Raw genomic sequence first — 21,094 nt, forward strand, 5'->3', positions numbered from 1 at the left:
GTTATTTTAGTGTTTTAAGTAGTGAAAGTGTTAAAATTTATGGTAAGAGGGACGGAAAAACCTCAATGGGTAACCCATCTCTCTCGAGTGGGTGCAAAGTGGAGCTTATGCGTAGCTCACTGGTGGGATTACGCAAACCAAGGCAATTCGAGCCCAAAATCGAAACTGGCGTGCATAATTAGAGCATAGTTTATTATTGGAAGGAAGAGGGAGAGGGCTTAAGAAATTAAGACTCTCGGGGTCCGGATATGGGCGTTTCCTTTGGCTATCTATCAGCATATCTCACACACGCGTACACAATGACCCTTGGCATAGTCGATGTTTGTCCTAGGCCAAAAATTATGCAGGTAGCTCAATTACATGCATGCAGACAAAGGGCAATGAGTGGCAGGGTATATATACATACATAGATATGTCAACAAAGGCATTTCCTCAAATATTATTCTCCCCTCTTTCTCTTTGGCTTATCTGAAGTAATGGAGCCATATGAGACGTAGAGAAGTACAATGAAATAAAACAAAACGAAAAGTAAATTAAAAGTGCAGCAATTAAAATACGATCCCCTCTACCAGCAGCAGCCGGCATAGCAGGCATGACAATTGTCCATAAGGTTCCTTCGTGCCATTCCCTTTACCGCTAAAATTACCACCATGATCGTCGTAGCCGTCGTCGTCGTAGTCGTTGGTTCGTTGTTCGACAATTTCTTTACAGCTGTGTGTACTCAAACATTTATTTCGTGTGCTCAACAACAACAACAACAAGAGTGATCGACGATAATACGGTCCCGGTCGCGGTACTCCAACTCTAGAGATGTTGACAACCAACGGTTTTTGAGACAATGAAAACGATTGCTCCGACGGTAGTGACGACGATGTTGTCCCCGGATCCCGCATTTAGCGGCAATTAAGAAATCAAACGTGGCCAGAGCCAGGCAATTGTATTGAAAACCGCTCACCAGGAGCACTCCAATAATCATGATGATGTTGATGATGACAAACCCAGGCCAGTCCAATGATTCCAATGCTTTTTTTTGTCTCCACTCGAAACCGAATGCAAATATGCAATTAAATTGTTCCCTGCTGTCTGTCTAAGCATTCGGCGGTCGAACGGTCGGTCGGTCTGTCGGTCGGTCGTTCTGTCTGCCTAATACGAAATTGTTTGATCATAGGACAAACAACAACAGAGTCAGTGTTTCAGTTTCATAGCTATGTGAGCGTAACCAGCCAAACGAAATCATTTGATGGCTTTTCAAAAGCAGCCAATAAATTGTAATTAACCTTTTATATTTTTTGCCAACTTGGGGGGGCCCCGAAAGCAAATAATACATAAATGTTTGCATAGAAATAGATTTCAATATCCAAAAAAGGGAACCTTATTTAAAAACCCTTAAACAAGCACTAATAGAAGACCGCAATTTAATGAGCAAACAATTTGAATCACGAATTTGCGCATTTTTATATATTTTTAAGAGCATAATTAAATGAAATTTAATGCTCTTTAGCTTAAATAAGATACGCGTAAAGTTCTTTAAGGTCTATTAATGCGATTTTTATAGCTATTGGTAAAAACAAAATATAAATATACAGACATATGTTTCCTATTCGAAGCAGTCAGAGCTATGGCTAGAGCTAAAGCTAGAGCCAGATCCACATATGGTTACAGTTCAGTAATTTTCATTTCATTTTCAAGTGAAAAACAAATCTATAAGCGGGAGAGATGTATATCTCACACACTCACACATGCACACACACACACACACACACACACAGAGATACTTATATGAATTGAAACGGGTGTGTCATTATTTCAACTGAAATTTTTATGCCACATGCAAGGCAAAGGCATGGCTGCCTTTTCTGATACTGATTCTGAGTACGACTCTGAGTAGAAGTTCGACCAACGTGGGCAGACCCAAACCCATACCCAGTAACTGGTGCCCAACCTCAAACATTTTGACAGAACAGTTAGTCATTTAGGTGGTTTAGTCTGTTTTTTTTGTTTTTGTCGGAAGACAAGGTGTTGCAGAAATCAATAGAACATTTATTTGGCAACACTTTGGCGAGCAATTTATTGTAACGACTCGATGGGACGGTTAGCATATATATTTGGTTTTCTTTCTTTAAGTCAATTGCATAAATTAACAGGCCCAGCTGTGCCTCGGATCTCGATCTTTTGGCTATATTCATGTATCTACATATGTATGTATGTTGGCATTCTCTTATATCTCGGTGAATCAATGTATCTACATAAATGTGCATCTGTATGCAAAACTCGTAAACTGGCCAGAGAGCCAGGCCAGTTTTGATGGCAACTAAAAGTCTACAAAGTAACTAAAAGCTGCTAAGCTTGTGCGCAATTAGAATAGCCAAGCCAACTTCATTGCATTGGCCAGTTGCAGGCCGGCTGTTGCTGCTGCTGCTGCTGCTGATGTTGTTGATGTTGCTGTTGGTACATGGCAACATATGTTGCTGGTCGGTTGTTGGGTCGGTTAGTTAGTTGTTGTTGCTGTTGCAGTTGCTTTTGCTGTTGGTCTGTTTGCCATGCATCTAACTAGCTATCTATATTTGAGCAGATTGCGCTGCTAACCTCATTGCAATCTTGGCCTAAACCACCACCAGAGTCACAGTCAGAGCCAAAGCCAGAGCTCCACAGACAAACTGACTGGTCAAAGTGACTAACTGACTCCAGTTGCTAGTAGTTTGGTTAGATATCACTGCATGTGTGTGTCTCTCTTTCTCTCTCTTTTTGGGTGTGTGTGTGTGTGTCTTTGAGTAAATTGTAAACATGTAGACAAGTGTAATTTAGTTGTTAAGAGCAGCCAGAAGTATAGAGTAAAAGAAAGAGAGAGAGAGAGAGAGAAAGAGGGAGAGAGAGTTGTCGTTGTCGCAGAATTTCTCATTTAAGTGCATCTCGTCCATTGACAACGCGCTGACTTCTACAAATTGAAATTTAAAACGCTTCTTTTTGGCCAAAACACTGCTAAAAAACCGGAGTGTCTATAAAAGCTGTTCGACTGCCTGCCACATTTATTTAAATTGCAATTAGAGTGTCGGATGCGACTTATAATTAGCTTGTTGCTGGCTTAATTAGCTGCTTGCCTGACTGCCTGTTCCTGCCCCCTTTCGTGGAAATATATATTTAGATTTCAACAAGCAACATTCTATACAATAGAAAAGAACCCGCATTATCAGCTGTTGCCTGAATGGCTGGATAGCTAGATGGCTGGCTGGCTGGATGGCTGGCTGACTGCCTGGTTGTTGTTTATAAAGAGCTGAAAGTCGTTAACCTTCGTTGTAACACATTCATCATCATCACTCACCTCAGCAGCCGCTGTTGGAACAGCAGCAGCCAACACGCACACTGCAACAACAACAATAACAACAGCAACAACAGCAACAACTTTTGCCACATGGTTGTTGCCTTCGTCTTTGCAGCTGTAAAAAGAAGTCGTCTTAATCTTAAACGACGTCTCCATCCATCTCAGAAGCCAACATCGACATCGCCATCACCATCGCCATCGTCATCAGCTGCTCTTAGCCAGTTTGGTGTTTGGTCTTGGTATATATACATATATATATTTTTCTTCTCTTTTTTTGTTTGCTTGCAGCATTTGAAAACAAGCAAGGAAGTTGACTGCGCAACTGAGTGAATGACGAATTGACGAGCGTTGAGTCTTTGTGCATTAAGTAACTGACTCTGACTCCCAACTCGGACTTGGGCTCGCATTTTGGATTCAGATCCAGCCACTTGGCCTTTCGAAGGCAACTCCAACGCAAGTTTTCCCCCACACATCTGTTCTATGCTGTCCGTCTCTCTGTCTGTCTGAGTGTACAAATAAGAAAACAACTCACAACATCGACAATCGACCAACAAATAAGCTTGGCAAAGAGTAAAGAACAAGAATAAGCTATGGGGCATCGCAAGGAAAACTTTTACGAAAGATGCAGTAGGAAAAAAAAATAAGTGTCACACAATCGTCAACGTTTTGGAAAGCATTCGAAAGTGTCACGTCTGGATAAAATGCCTAGAACTAAATATGGGGAAAATTGGGCACACACATGTTGTGTGTATTGTGTGTTTGTGTGTGTGTGTTTATGTACTTGTATTTCTATTCATGCAATACAATCATTTGACTTGACACTTTCTAAGCCGCAAAAGATGCAGCCGCTCGAATGAAGAATGCCAACAGAGAGATAGATAGCTAGATAGATAGACGAAAAGGTACAGCGGATGTTTGCCTTTAGGCCAAAAAAAAAAAAAACTTATACCTTAGACGGTAAGTGGGGGAACAAGAGACTTCTGCGATCTAACTGTAAACTGGCCAACACAATAAAGTAAGTGGCAGCAGTCTCTCCGAGTGAAATAATTAAAATTCCATGCTCATAACTTCCGCAATTAAGGCATAAGAGGAAAACTGAGTCCTATCCAGGAGTCAGGGAAGCTAATTTCAACGCACAGTTGACGCGATCAACGGCAGCCGACAACATATGGCAAAGGCAAAAGCATGGGCACTTCAAAAAGTGCCATGGGCCTGGCCAAGGCAAGAATACTTGCCACAAATGTTGCTAGCAAACTTTGTCTGACAGGCGCTGGGCTCTGGCTTTACCTCTGCCTGACTGGCTCACTGTCTGCTTTTGTGACTTTACAACGATGATGTCGACGACGACGACGACGAAGACCGTCGCGGACGCAGACGCCGACGACCAACGCATGCCACACGGTACACGCCTGCACTAATGAAGTAATTCATTGAACCGTGCTACGCTGCTGTTTCCATTAGTTTAGTGCACCCGCTACCACAACAACATACACGCCCACGCTGCCGCCTTTTTTTCCCTATGCCTTTGCTTTTACCTTCGCCCATTTCATTTATTTTGAATTTAAACGCTGCTGTTTCTGCTAGTTTTTGGCAAACATCTGCGCTTCCTGGCTAGCACATTAGATCACTCTCCGACAGCATGGTCAGAACTCGCATCACCTCATCCCCATCTTGATCTGTGTGTGGCAGCTTGACCTCGCCTTAAAAATACGTAAAAGTAAACACTGACACACCCTGTTATCAGTTTCCACCAACCCTGTTGAGAAAAATGTCTTTGATAATTAAGCGAGCCGTCGTTTCCATTCGATCCCAAAACGAACCGTTCCATCTCACTCCATTCTAAACTATTCTACATCACTCTACTCCTCAACACTCCTCGAAACTCTACTCTCTACTCACATATTCTAACGATTCCACTTTCCCGAAAAAAAAGCGCAAGAACTTTATCTGACATGCCGCAAGCCAGGCATATAAAGTAGCAACAGCTTTAAGTGGAGAGTGGCTTGGCTTGCTTTTGGCTTGTCCCCCCCTCACCAGTCCACCATCATCTTAATAGAAATATGCGTGTGGAAGAGGTTGTGTGTGTGTGTGTGCTGCTGCTGCTGTGTTGTGCATATCAAAATCCATTAGTGGCTTTTGTAGAAATAATCAACAACGACACCAAAAATATATATAAGCGACCACATGAGAAAAGGAAAGAAAAAGAAAAAAAAAAGAAAGAAAAAACTGCAAACTTACTGCAGACGATTCGCATTCTCTACCTTTCTCTTTCACTCAATGGTGGTCATATCCCCCATATCTATGCCCCGGCTAAGTGAACATTTGTAATGGTCAGTCAGTCAGTCAGTCAGACGGCAGCGGTGGCGGTGGCGGCGCGGGCCACTGCCTTCTCGTCTCATCTCATCTATCAGCAAACGCGTTTGTTACACTGTCCACAGTCTAGGCGGATGCGAACATATCAACAATATACACAATACACTGAGAGAAACAATAAATTGTGTAGAAAATAAAGATTTAGATGATATCAGTATTTATCTTTAGTTTCAAAGATTTATAGATGTATTTGAATTGAACTAAACTATTTAAAATCAATTAAGGATTGAACCTTTTTTTTCCAGATTGTTTTTGCCCTGTGTATTTACAAATAGTTCATATATGTATGTATGTATGTACATATGTCTGTACATAGATGTTGTTTACCCCTGGTTTGTTTTATAGGGTTCCATTGGCTTGCATCTAATCATTTGTTTTCGTTGTTCATTTCAAACAGAGCGTATCGAAAGGCATTTTGTAAAAATAATTACAACTGCGGTTATTTGGCGGACGCTTCGTTCGTTCGTTAGTTCGTTGGATCGTAAGTATGTTCATTCTTTATTATTATCATCGTGTTGAGTATATTGCTGGTCAGTGGCTTGTCTCCGCATAGTTATAGATGCATGTAAATAATTGCATTTAATTATAAATTCTATAATGAGGCAGCAGAAGTTCATGCACACATATTGCTCCATTGTGCCTTCGAGCGATTAAATTTATCAGCGTCAAGTGGTGATTGTGATTGACTTGTCGGCATGCAAATATGCAAATATGTACTATATGTAAGTAATCAAAAGTATGTCCATATTTACATGGCACTCGTTCTTTTAAGATTGCGCCATAAATCAAAATTCTTTAAGAAAAAAATAAAATAAAGCTCTGCATAATTTATGATCTTTTCATATGGTAAACAAAAACTGACGTCACTTATAAAACAAATAATCTATATATAAATATACCTATAAATAAATGTAGTTAATTTCATTTAATTACTTCCAAAGACATCAATTTAATATTCATTAATAGAATTCCTTGCGTTAATGTATCAAATAACTCAATGCAATTTACCACTGTAGAGATTTATGCCAGTTTTTGTTACCCCACAGATTTATGTTTAATTCGACCTTAACCAATTTATTATTATTTTGGTATTTATAAATGGTGACATTTGTTGCCTTTGGAACTCAATCACCATATAATATTTTACGATTCGCCAGACTGTAGCACAGTGTGTCACAGCTATATAGCAAGTCAATTTCAATTTATCTCCATAGGAAACTATCATGGGCGTAGCAAGGATTTATGACATAGCATTCCACATATGACAAAAGCGTAAAACTATTTATAACTATATTATTGTCCATAGAAATGATCGCATTCCAAATTATGTCATTTCATGGAACAAAAGTAACTAAAACAAGCTGGTAATATTATTTTTAAATAAGTAAGTAACTTCATAGAATGATTTAGATTTAAATACTCTAATCTATTCCAGAATCTATTTACCAAGTTCATCTATGATCAATCAATACTTAAAGCAAATGGGCTACGATTTATATCATTATACAGTCAATATGATTAGGATTTTCTTTATTATTTTGCAAATGGATTTTGCGATGGATTTGCCATATTTTCTAATGCTATCTGCAAAAGTCACGCACATTTCCCCTCGTCATGCCCATGGCGTCATTTTGTTTATTTCGTTTATGTATTTTTATAGCCGGAGATCTGCGCCTCCGTTCTATTAGTTGTTTAAATGTTGAATTATAAATCTTTATGTAGATCTTTTGGCAATTGTTCAAGGCTGACGCATACAGATGTCAGACAGGAGACAGTCCGAGCAAACAGTGGGCACAAATTGCGTACAAATTGTATATATCTATCTAAATAGAAAGAAAAAAAAACAGAAATTAAGAGAAAGAAAACGTCAAATGCTAATTTTTATAAGCTCTGACAAAATTTCAACTGAGATCTCTGTGATTTTTTAGACATGTGTGCGTGTGAGTGTATAGTATATTCAATTTCCTTTCTTTGGCGACCCACTTATCAATAGAAAGTTCTACTCAAAGAGCATTTTCTCCTTGGATTTGAGTTGCCACTAATACAAATCAGCCTCAGTCTGGGTCTGGGCCACATTTGTTTGTTTCTTCGTTGTTGTTTATATACTATACATATTTGTTTATTTGCTTATCAGCTCGTCGGCGTCTCTAATTAATTTTGGTGTTTTTTTTCCTTCCCCACTAACCCCCCTCCCTGTCGCTTTTTCTCGACTACCCCATCACTTTGTAACCTAGCTCAAATCCGATCCGGTTCGTGCGACTTTGCTGCCCACACATAGTAATGGGCCTGGCAAACTAATTAAGTCACAGATACACATATAACGCCAAGTTTTATCGAAACGATCGAAACTAAAATCAAATAGGAAGGAAAAATTGGAAAAGAAAAACAAAATCAACTGCGCCGGCGCTATCTTTGGAAGAACATACATATAAAATAACATAGATATACATACATATACATATATAAACAGAGCCCCAAAAGATTATTAGCTAAGGAAAAAAAGCAACTGAGAAACTCTTTATCAGCAACTAATGAGCAAAGCTCGTCGCCAGAATGATAACAGAGACAGAGAGAGAGAGAGAGAGAGAGAGAGAGGGAAGACTCAAAAATAAGAATTTCTTTTCCATTTCAGCGCACGTGTGCTTACGGACCGAAAGCAAAACCATGAAAAATATCAAACATTTACAAAAAGACTCATTTGCCCCCACCTTTATCCCCCCTTTTGCCTAGAGATTGAGTCAAGTTTGAGCATATAGAGCATTAAATCGCTGACCGCTCTCTCATCAATCAAAACTTTTGAGTGTCCCACAATAATATTTATAATAATTTAAAATATTTGTTTTTATTTTTTCCTTTCTGCTTCTTCTGCTTGAGTTGTGAGTTGAGTTGTGTGTGTGTTTTTTTTCTGTTTTGCCTTTCAACGTTTTCAATTTCATTTAGAGGCCTTTAATTGCCGAAATCAATTCAATAGCCAGTTGAACGCGTTAAAAGCAACAGCAGCAGCAGCAGCAGCCTCAGCAAATCGAAAATTTCAATAATTATTAACAAGACGGCGAGTTCATTAGCGCCGCAGGCGAATGAACGAAATTGTTGTTGCTGTAGTTGTTTTTTTTCTTATTTTTTAGGTATTTTTTGTTGAATAAAAACACAAATAAATGTTGGGTAATTAAGACTTGTCTTTCTGTACAGTATATGTAGATCTCTCATACATTGTATGGTGTTTAGTTGGTAGTTGGGGTCTGGGCCAGAAAAGTAAAAGAGCAGAAAAAAATGTGCGCGTCGCACTTTGCCAAAAGGCGTTTCGAAACTTGTTCTACAACTTGTTTTTTACATATTGAACTAGAATTGCTTACCAAACATTGAGTACCGCCGAGAGAGTGACGAGTTTTTTTTTTTTTTTGAGCCAAGTATTGCCGAGTCAGGCGATAATATGTAGCTCCGCACCATATGCGATAATGTTGCTAGCACATGATATAATATAATTGGAATGCACTGCAATTGAGTTGCACTCACTTGGACAGAATGAGAGACCGTACGAACGACGACCGAACTATGCATATACGTTTACATATAACATTCCCACTTATCAACGAAAAAAATAAAAAAAAAACGAACTTAACTCTACTCGATTGCGCTTGGCTTGACTCAACTTACAGCAGTAAATTTCCATAAATTTACATGCCATAAATCAAATTGAAAATGTTCTTCTGCCCAGCTAGACGATCTCATATGTTTTTTTTCGATCAGATCTCTGGGTAGTCCACACTCTTATCTACATTGGCTGTCTCTTGGCTGCTGCTGTTGCTGTTGCTGGTATATGATGAAGAAACTAAACAGTACCTACATGTATATGTATTATGCCTTATCAGTCCTCTCAGCCTCTGACAAAGTGCAGTCAACTCTGTAGCTGCATTTCCTCGTATAACCGCCAACACCAACAACAACAACAACCAAACATCATCATATGCATCATCATTGTCTTCATTCTTCGTCATTGGTATGATGACTAACTTAACTTGGTTGGCGGCACCCCACGCAGTTTTAAGACATGCGGCATGTTTTTGTTGTTGACGTAGTTGTTATTGTTGTTGTTTTTGTTGTTGTTATTTGCTTAAACAAAACACAGCCGGCAAAATGGCAAATGCTGACGGCGATGAACTCATTCATTTCTTCATTCATGCAGCGGCACAGAGCCACAGACAATCAAAAGAACAACAGCAACCCCAAAATGGCAGTCACTCAGAATTTTTTTCAATATTTTATCGACTGGTTTTTAACATGCCTAATGGACAACAACAACAACAACAACAACGTTAACAGGAACAACCGCAACAACGACGACGGTTGCTGCAATATTGCTGATGTTTTTGTTGTGCTTAAAGGGGAGACTCACGTAGCGAGTAAAAGTAAAGAATTACTTCAATACCTATGACTAATTCAGTTGACCGATAAAGTTTGCAAGTAATTTCTTTTCTTAGCAATATCGGGGTTGTGATCCCAATCCGAAAACTGAGTCCATTATGCCCCATACCAATACCAAGGTGCTTTGAAATGCAAAGTTGCAGTTTTCACTGCTGACACTTACGTCATCGAGCCTCAAACCCATCATTTGAAGCAAGTTCAGTCAGTCAGCAATAATTCTTAATACATACACAACAAGAAAATAAGGGATTAAATAAATCAATATACAAATGCTATCAATTTTCCCCGTATTAAGCAATAAGCATGAGAGTAAACAAGGAAATGATTCTAAATTGAAGTTTATGAAAGATTAATTTAGCAGAAATTCCGGAAATTCGTTACATTTTTGTAATTTTGGTTTCTTTCTGATATGAAATCATCATCGTTTCTTAATTTTTTTTGTGTTTTTTTTTTGCTTCTTGCTGTAAACATTTTCGAATATTGTATGAGTTTCTTTCAATGCATTAAGCAGACAGTTGATACGTCTGACTGTCTGTCTTTTGGCTGTCCGATTGCATATGGCGCTACTCATTGCTTTGCTTATTTTCTGATAGTACTCTTTGCGAAAACGCGAAAATGCACGTCTAGGAAAATTGTTGTTATTTTCGTTGTCACTTTGTATACGAGTCGAAACAAAACAAAACAGAAAGAAGAAAATACAACTAAGCGACGAACTGTACGAGAATTAATAATACAGAAAATACAGGGTGTTCATGGTGTTTGCCTAAAACTTACGAATTTCAGCATGGAATTGACAATTCGCTCGAAACCAACCTGTAATGAAATTAAATTAAAAATTGATTAGCTGCGAGATGACAAGTAATAATAATAAAAATAGAGCGTATAATAAATAAATTGTAGTAGAGTCAGTTAATACTAGTTTTTTACATTTTAAAATCAACATATTTTTACTTGAAAGTAATATTAACCATAAAGTTCACTGTTTCCATTCGCATCTTTCTCTAATTTTGTCCTATCAACATTTGGTTACTTAAAGTTTCATATGTGAAAACTAACATAACTGATTCCAAACTGATCCTTAAACGATTTTGACTAATAAATAGAATAATTTTTGTTTCAAACTCCATCACATGGGGAAAACACCCTTTATAGAAAATAAAATCTCGACCCACTATCAAAAATTAGATCATTCTACATATATTGCAAAAGTTCACGTCAATTTATTTTTATGATGGCGCCAGAAACAACAAAATTAATCATCATTCATTCGTGAGATGAGAGAAACGGGTGAGAAACGCATGTAAACGGAAATGGCACATGTATCGATTAAATATATATACATATTTATATACAAAAATTGTCATTGTGAATATATATTGTCGAGTTATCAATTGCAAATCACGTATTAAGGCTGATTCACACATTCTAATCGTGGGCAAAAAGGTTCAGCAATAAAAATTAACTGAAAATTAATCAATTATTGCAAATCGAACAATCGTTTCGAGGGAGGCGGCTACAACAAACAACAAACAACAACAAACAAATTTAATTAAAAAATACCAAAAATATACGAAAAAAAAATGGGGCTAACAAAATAAACAAACCGCCCACACAATGAGCCAACAATAATGAAACACACAACGGAAGGGGCCAAATGCACAAATTGAAAATAACCAAAAAGCAACCGAATTGCACTTCAGCGTACAATGGCCATAAATATGAAATTGTATGGTAAATTAATGCTATTATAGCGTCTAAAATCCACACACACACACACATATATGAAAGATATAGAAGAAAAATGCTTAGAAACGACTGTGGAGAGAAGAAGAAGAAAAAAGAGCCATATTTGAAGACCTTGTACGTGTGCTGCCTACACAACCAGTTCGCAGTTTCTGTTGATTTCAATTTTGTGTGCCATGCCGGGTCTTTTTGTTTGGTCTGATCTGGCCTGGTCTCTGGCTCTCCATCGAGTTTCAACTCCTAGCTAAAATATGTTTCTTTTCGTTTTGTTTCTTAGTTCATATGGCAGCACTTGATTTGCATAACAAATGCATCAACAGCAGCAGCAACACAGGCAGAAGTCTATCAAACAAAAAAGCGAAAAAAATGGCCAACTAAGAGAAAAGACAGAAGAAACGGCAAAACAAAATTGCTGCTTGTTCACTTCACTCACTCATTTACCATACACACTCACACACACACACACACACACACACACGCTCACTCACTCAATATTCATCAAATGCGCACCCAAAAGTCAAAGCTCGTTGCGCTCAATTACCAGAAATTTCACTCCATTAATACACACACCTCGCGCGTTCCATAAAAAGTGAATGTCTATCATTTGCCGAGTGCTGTTACTGTCCATTATCAATGAAAATACTCTCTATTTCCATTTTCATTCCTCCCTCTCTCACTCTCTCTGCTTCACTGTCTCTGATCATACATTTCCGCTTTTATGCAAAATTAATTGAGCTTAATTATGGCCCAAAAATTGGCATCAATTGAACGCCTTTTGGATTAGATCACCTGCTATTTGCTATGCCGACCGACCAACCGACCGTCAAGCATGAAGAAAGACAAATTGCGTTAAAAACAAAAGCAAAAAATTAAACCATAAATGTACATATATAAAGAAAATCAAAAGACCGTGATAATATCCATCACACTGTTCTTTTTATACTCTTCAAACGTTGGTTCTTTAATGTGACATTTACGTATTTTAATCTTAGCTGCCAAGAGAAATCTTTTATTACATCCAAACTAGTTAAAAATTGGCAAGACTGCCAAAATCATATGATCGAGCAATCAAAATATAATGTATGTAATATAAATATAAATGGATTATGCACATAAATTGGGGGTTTTTACATTTCTCATTTCTAATCCTCTAACCTCGACCCAGGAGTATATCATCCATAAATTTGGAAAGGTCACAAAAGCCAATATCTTATTGAAATGGATTTTTATTACAATTATTAAAATCGGATTTGTTGATACATCAACATTTATCATTAAAAAAACAAGATTTAGCCAATTCCAGTGATCTTTTACAGATTTTTCGTATAAAAAAATAATTTAGTTGGCACTAAAGTGAAATTTAAGTAATAAAGCATGAAATTAAGAAAAAAAATTGGCATTAAGGTATTAAATAAAGTCACCTTCCCCAGATTGGGAAATGAGGGGCGGTCATTTGTTAGATGTCCAAGAGCAATTGATCATTTAACCTTCCAAAAATTAAGAGCTAGAGCCATCTTTAATTGAAAATAAGAATAAAAATAATATTCTTCTTATAAATATTTGATATCAGACATGTCCAATACTAAACCATGACCTATAATAACATTTTTCTTTATCCCATCTATTACTTTTCCATAGCCTAACATAACCGATACGAAAGGGTATATAAAATATAAAATTAGTTAGCAAAATAATCAACAATAGAAACATTTTTAGCTTGACACTGAGGCTGCTAATAATAAACAAAGGGAAATATAATTACCCAAGTTCGTTAAAAAATGCTAATTTAGTTGTTGTTGTTTTTTTTAGTTTGCCTCTTTTAATGGCGCCATAATAACGCCCTTCGACGATGTGTGTGTGTGTCCGGTCCGTGGAGATTATACCCAAAAAAAAAAAACTGTTGCACCCACGCAACAGAAGACGACGTGTCACCTATTGACAAATTGGCGAAAATTTGACGTTATGCATGAAAAAGGGTGCTGGATTGTGCGGGTGGATGGGGAGATGATGGAGAGGGTCGTAGCACTACGTGATCGAGAGAACGACAGCCCTTGAAGGCAGCAGGTAAATGGACAGGTGAGTGGGCAGTGGGTATTAGTCAGCCAGTCGATTGCGTAGCACAGTTGGCTCCCTTTGATTTGTTTGCATTTTCACATTAACAATATTTATCAGTCAATTACGTCGTAAACAAAACGAAATGAAACGAGCAGACCACCAGCAATGTGTGCATACGTACATACATACATACATATGTATATCGGACGTCTCTATGTTAAGTATGGCAAATATGTCTAGTATGTACTATGGGCAAAAGGTTAATTATGCAGCCACAGAGATGAGAGATGAGAGATGATTGGGTTGGACCAGTGAATGGATGGATCAATGAAATTTCCTCATGGAAATGAAACAAAAAGAAGAAGAAGAAAAAAAAACACAAAAACACTCTCAGACCGCTCGTCACTCAGTTCGTCAATCATTTGTACTGCGGCAGTGAGAGCATTACATGAAAATCGTGTTTGTATTTTGTGTTTTTTTGGTCTTCTCCTTTTTGTTGTTGTGCTGTATGCTGTGTTTTTCTTTTTGTCCAACACAATTTTCACTGCATTTTTTACAGCCAAACAAATTTTTTGACAAGCAACTGACAGAAATTGACAAGCGCACGAGCAATGGACCAGCGCAAATGCATGGGGAGCAATAACTCCACATATAACCATACATCCATCTAACCATCCATCCATCCATCCATCCATCCATCTGTTCAAGCATTATACATATATACAGTACACATATATAATACATATATGTGTATAGAGAGTCCAGAGAACGCTGCAAGCCGATGTGAAAGATGGTTCCAGCTGTGAAAAGGTCAACAGACAGAGAGCCAAAAGACCTAGACAATCAGACATTTAGACATGCTGTGTCTGTCGTGCAGAGTTATTGCCTTTGTGGTTGTTGTTGCTGATGTTGTTGTTGTTAATGTTGCCTCACTTTCGAACGGTCTTCAAAAAGAAAAGAAAAGTGTGGCCTGAGAACCGAGAAAAAGCATTTCTCCAATGGCCTGTTTAGAGCAACGAGCTAATATTGACAAATTAAATGCAGGTTAATGTGTCTTAAATCTGTGTGTGATTGGTTTCATTTAGAAGATGATCGGCCCTGCTGTGACTGCATATAGACACAGATATAGTTAGACAGGCAGCAACGGATGGAGATGCTTAGAGAGAGATAAAAACCCAGAGACTTACTTATCTTGTCCTTGTCTTTAAAAAAATAAAGGAACATGGAAATTTCTGTTCCATTTAGATGTGGGCAACATATGTGTGGCATAAAAAAAATATACAAAACATAAGAACAAATCTTTCAAAGGCAATATAGAAGAACACACACAGAGACATATTGTCAAATAAACAATAAAAAGTCAAAATCCTTCACTGAGAAATATATTTTTTTAATATTTTCTGTTGTAAAGAAAATGATGTAACTGAAAACAATAATTCTGTACTTTATTTTTAATTCAATTAAATGAATCCAAGGCATTTAACCTTCAAGCAATTAGCCAAGTCTATTAAGTCAGATTAAAATGCAAATTAAAAAATTATTATTAAAATCCATTTCTGGTTGTACTAAAAGAAATAAAAAAAAAATATAAGTCTATATCAGATTCTAAGCGATTTCCATATGATCATACTTGAAAGCAAATGTTTCTCTGAATGTGTGTGTGTGTGTGTGTGCAAACGCATACAGATAGACATAAACATGCACACAGATACACAACACAGACACGTGAGTAAAAACGGGCAGCCAAAGGCAAGGCAATTCAAAAGTCATTGAGGCGCAAAAGTCAAGCATAAATATATTTGAAATAATGTTTGCTGGCCCCGCTGGCACTGGGTCTCTGCGTTTTCGTCTTTGGGTCTGAGGTCTGGGTCTGGCCATCGTTGTGTGGCATAATTTGGTGAGAGTTCGAGTTCAACAGCTGAAAAACAGCCACAACAACAGCAATAGAGCGCAAAAGAGCACCAAACAAAACACATTAACTTGAAATAAGAACAACACGAAATGGAAAATGGAAAGAAAAAAAGAAAAATAAAGGAAAAACCAAAAATGCTGCATGGGGAATCTCTCTGAGCAACTGGAGAACGTAGAGAGCTATAGCTATAAAGACTGAGGCGACGTTGTAATAGACGATGTCTACGTTGATGACCTCAGTTAAAAATAAATAATACTTTACATTGTTTGAAATTAGTTGCTGTTTTTGGCTAGATTGTTTTGCTGCTACTCTCTATCTATCTATCTATCTGGCTGTCTATCTATCGTGTAGTTTATACACACACAGGGGCATTTATACATACATATGGGTGGCTCATCTAAGTTCAGGGTGGCGCTCAGTGTCGTCCCCCAACAACAACAAAAATAACAACAACTATAATAATGATCTTCATCATCTTGGTGACGCCAACATGTTGGGCGTTTGGGGCCATACAAATCATGTTGTCAACTTTACATGTAGCCCCAGCAGCTGGAGCAGAAGGTATTTTGTGTAAAAATTCTTGTAAGACATTTATCACAAATGAAATTGATGAACCTGCCAGCAGTATATAGAATATATAGTGACAATTTAGATCTAAATGCCTGTAACCATGTTTTTTACTCTTTCTCTCTCTGTTTTTTTTTCGGTTGGTAGGTTTTTTGAATTTTATGTGTTTCCCTTTATTTTTTCAGTTTTATTTACCTGAAATTTGCTGTTATATTAAACACACACAGCACGCACAAGTGTTTCGTTATGGACATATTTACATAAGTACACACACAAACACACACACACACATGAATACAATAATATGTAGAGTATAAACAAAAAACGAGTTTAATACATAAAAGCGCTGATGGTGGCGTTGTAAAAACAAAAACAAAACTACAACAAGGGCTGCAACAACAAGAGAACCCAAAACATATTACCATGGCAAAAACACAATTCTCTGTTTTTATTTTTATATAGTCTCTCGAAAGAAAGAACAGGTCCCTTCTTTATAATATTTAACGCTATAAATTGAGGGAAATACAAACTGTGGGAGCGAGTTAGCTCTCTCACAATGACGCACAGAAACGAGACCGGAAATTTTATTTCGCTGAGTTTTTTCCATAAATATGCAAATCAATGCGTTTGTATAAACTTAATTAATATAGCTAACACTAATGCTAATGTAGACAGAGGAGACAGAGTGGATTTATGGTGAAGGCAAATACAGCAAGTACGTTTAAGTGTCTGTATATACTGTATATGGTTAACAAAGACAAACTCCAGATTGTTATTATGATTTATGAATCAAAACTGTCGCATAGAAATCAGTCTGTATGGCCTATGATCGGCGGAAATGGTAAAAGAAGCCAACTGATCGGAGATAACTCTGTCTTGAGTGCGTGTGACTGATGGAAATTGAGCTATGAGGGGACAGATAATGCTAGCGACTAACTAACAATGAAAACAACAACAACAACAGATGTGTGTGTGTGTGTGTGTGTGCGTGTTTGTGTATATATATTATATAGGTTATCACTATCATTCACAATGCTGGCAAAGAGCAACGAGAGCTGACAAGATAAAGCTAGCTGGCGTAACTAAAAAAGGAGAGACAACCGCAGCCCAGACCCATTCGAGGCAGCTGGCAATTGCTATCGCTGGCTCTACTGTTGGTATCGCTAACTCTATCGGTAAGTGTGTGTGTATCTGTGTGTGGCATATGCCGGTTTGAGTACGTTTTTTGTTTTTACTTTTTGGAGTGAAAGTAACTGCAAACATAGCGACAATCACTAAAATGTATCTATCTAAACGTTGACTTCTTTCTTTTTTTTTGGTTTTGTTCTAAGAATCTGTGATACTTTAACCATAAACTCGCAATGATCTGCAGATAGGTTAGTGTTTACTCTCTCTAGGTGTATGATAAGCTGCCATGTATTTACCTTTTTGAACGCGTTTACAGCTGGCTTGGCAGTGACGTTGAGAATAAAGATAGTACGAATATCTCTGCTGTGTTTTTTTTGTATAAAACTCTCTTTTTTTTTTACTCACAAACACACATTGAAATCAAATCAAATTCTATAATTAAACACCAATTAGAATTTTAAGCACAATTCTCTTATTTGTATTACTATCTGAGAGATTTAGATATTCTTTTCTAATTTTTATATGGGGCGTCGTTACTTTTAATCACTTTATTTATTTTGTTGCTTGCGCTCGTTTTCATTACATTACAACATGTTTTTTCTATGTGTATGTGTGTGTGTGTAAAAACAAATATATTTATGCCAGAAATTTAGTAATCGTAATCAAAAAAACAAAAGGCACTACAAATAAACACACACACACTGATACAAACGCACGCACACACACTGGCACTCAAAGTGTATGGAACCGTACCGAACCGCAAAGAAAACTCATTTTTCACGCACTATTTAGCTTTATACATTTTTCCCCTTAAAAAATTTACTTTTCCGATTTTTCTTTCTCTTACACTCTTTTTTTTTTTTGTTTTAGTTTTTGGTTTTATCTCTTTTGAATTTTTATTTTCTATTTCAGTTGGAGAAGAGGGCGTGCAAAATTCAAGCTAAAAAAACAACAAAATGTGAGCACACAGCATGACAAACGATGCGTTTGTTTTGTTTGCAACTGCAATTTCCGCGCTTCGCACACTCATTCGACCCGTTCTTCTTTATGTGCTCAAATGCACATACATGAAAATATATATTTTTGTATTAATTTTTCCCTTTTTTTTTGTTTTGTTTCGGTATATGTATATGTACGTTTTTTGTTTATACTAAATGCAAAACAAACGTTTTCTTTCTTAACAAACTCGACTATCGCTTCGTCGCTTGGCTCGTTGCTGTTGCCCGCTGTTGTTGTTGTTGTTTATCGATTTCGTTTGGTTTAGTTTTTTTTTTTTTCGTCGAAATATTCGTTCACGTTCTGTCTATCTCACGCTGCGCCTCGGCGCTCATTCATAAAACGTATCCGCTAGATACAATATAGTATGTGATAGCGTATGCGCTCGCTCGTTATATCGACCCGCTTGTACGTCTGTAAAGTTTGGCAAGCGATTGCCGACTGGTTGTGGTTGGTAGGTTGTTCGTTCCGCTCAGATCGTTCAGTTGTGCGACATACAGTGGTTCACAGTGTCTAAGTGAATCGATCAAATTTGGGTGCATTCTTGATGGAAATGTTCTAAATACCTTGATGCATATAGAGTATTTTAAACGTATTTAAAGGCTTTATAATATTATTTAAAGGGTTATAGCTACCAACTCTTACTTCGCTGTGCTTTATTTTTAGGTAAAACACATCAAAACTACTGCCGCCTGCATTAATCCATAAGTAACTACACTTAAAAACACTTTGTTATCATGATCCTGAGTGAAATTCTTTACAAATGGCATCTAAGTATTTTGTAAAAATGTACCACTGTGCCCCAGTAGCTCATGGCCGCGTTAACAGCTCTGTCTGAGTAGCTAACAGAGCCGATCTTTGCTGGTAGTAGGGGGTGGCAACAATGTTTGAACGAACATGTTGTTGTTCGATGTGCACAGTGGTTAAAAATCAAGTAATACAACTGTAAACTCAACGATTTTTGTCAATGAACTTGTGGCATCTGAAACTATCCAACCAAATTTTTGCTTTACAACAAAGGAATTACATAAAATTGATCAATCGAATTCGAAATCCAAAGAAGCTTTTCTGCTTTTTAGCCAAAAGACAAGCAGCAGTTGGAGAGAGAAAATGAAGTTCCTCTCATTAAACCATTGAAAGTAAAAACAATGAAGGAAAAACTCCACCTGCGGCGGTTTTGTGTGTAAATTTACACACTTTCTTATGGCCTAACAAGCGGTGATAAAAGAGAAAAAAAAACCCTCTAGGTCTGGTCCTATGTCTTTATTTAGTGTGCACTCGCAATGTGTTGTTTGTTTTCTTGCGTTTTATGACGGGGAGTCTCTCTTGTGTGAGCCTATGAGTATGTAATATCTTTTGTTGCAGCATCCCTCCTCTTGGGCTAGTTTGTATTTATCGTTGTCTTAAATCGTACAGTTCTTATCAGTTCGTCTTTGTGTTATCTGTCGTTTTATAGCTCTCGAAGCATTTTATGACCGACCGCAAGTTTCAATTTCCAGGAAAGCGATTTAACACTTTCATTGTTTTAATTTGATTAGCGCCTTTGTGTATCATTAGATTAACATTTTTCCATTTGGCTGTGAACGAAAGCGATAAGCATATGGATACCATATGAAATTTCATCCAACTCCCAATTGAAAAAGAAGAAGTTCCATTTGATGAATGAACCTTTAAAATATCTGACACGAATAACAAACTATTCATCAGGATTAGCTGTGTCAACTCTTTCCTGCTTCATCACTGCACTTACTCTCTCTCTCTCTCTCACTCTCTCTCTTTCTTTGGTCAGAATTAGTTATACATATGTAGTAGGCTTCTATCTCTCGCTCAGTTCGTTGATTTCATAACTATTTCGAGGTGTGTCGGCAGGCTCATCCTTATCAAAGGTGCGCATCAACGTCACAGAGAGTTACCCGATTCCCATCCTATGCTCCTTACCCCCATCCCGGTCAGGCTACGTGCCTGCTTTGAAATCGAAACCCCTGACAGTCCATTGTGTTGAAATCTAAACAGATAGAGGAAGGGAGAGAGAGCCTCCAGTGTCCCGCACCCGTGTTGCATGCTTGATCGATAGCGTCTGCTTTTTTCTGAGTGGCTGTTGTTTCTGTTGTTTTTTCTTTTTCCACTGAAAAGGTAAGTAAAAACGAAAACAAAAAGATGCCACGCAGATATTTTCGAGCATATTTTGAATAGTTTTCAATGCCAATGCCAAACGCTGATTATCAATGTGAGTGTGTGTGAGTGTTGGCATGTATGTATGTGTGTGTGTGTGTGTGCATGACTGCTCTTGTGTGTGTGATCTTTTCTCTTTGCATAAATAATGCAAATAAAACGCTATAAAACATAGTTATATATTTTGCACACAGCGGGAAGCTGGCCAATAAAGTTGTATGGGGATTTTCCTTGATGCCCCACCGAACTCGATATACCAAAAGCCGAAACCAAGTGAAAAGTGCCATAAAAAGAAAAAATAAAAGGCAATGCTCGAGCACTCACTCAGCGACATCATTCTGTTAATGGTCGCACTGTCCCCAAATGTTTCGATTTGCCAAATTGCCGCCACCCCCATCCCCCATCCT

At 37.6% G+C, this 21,094-nt stretch overlaps 1 protein-coding gene across 2 annotated transcripts in view; it reads right to left on the minus strand.

The window, feature by feature from the left end:
• The window catches only part of LOC6647034 (stAR-related lipid transfer protein 13), a 96,020-nt gene extending 78,121 nt beyond the window's left edge, over positions 1-17,899 (minus strand). The window contains exon 1 of one of the 2 annotated variants that reach the window (XM_015177422.3): positions 17,816-17,899. The gene's annotated coding sequence lies outside the window, so the exon portion shown is untranslated. Of the gene's footprint in view, positions 1-10,888; positions 10,919-17,815 lie in introns of those variants that run through there. The other variant, XM_047013499.1, reaches the window with a different exon arrangement.
• Between the last annotated feature and the right edge of the window lie 3,195 nt (positions 17,900-21,094).

Source organism: Drosophila willistoni, chromosome 3R (genome assembly GCF_018902025.1).
Source record: "Drosophila willistoni isolate 14030-0811.24 chromosome 3R, UCI_dwil_1.1, whole genome shotgun sequence".
In the NCBI taxonomy this organism is placed as follows: domain Eukaryota; kingdom Metazoa; phylum Arthropoda; class Insecta; order Diptera; family Drosophilidae; genus Drosophila; species Drosophila willistoni.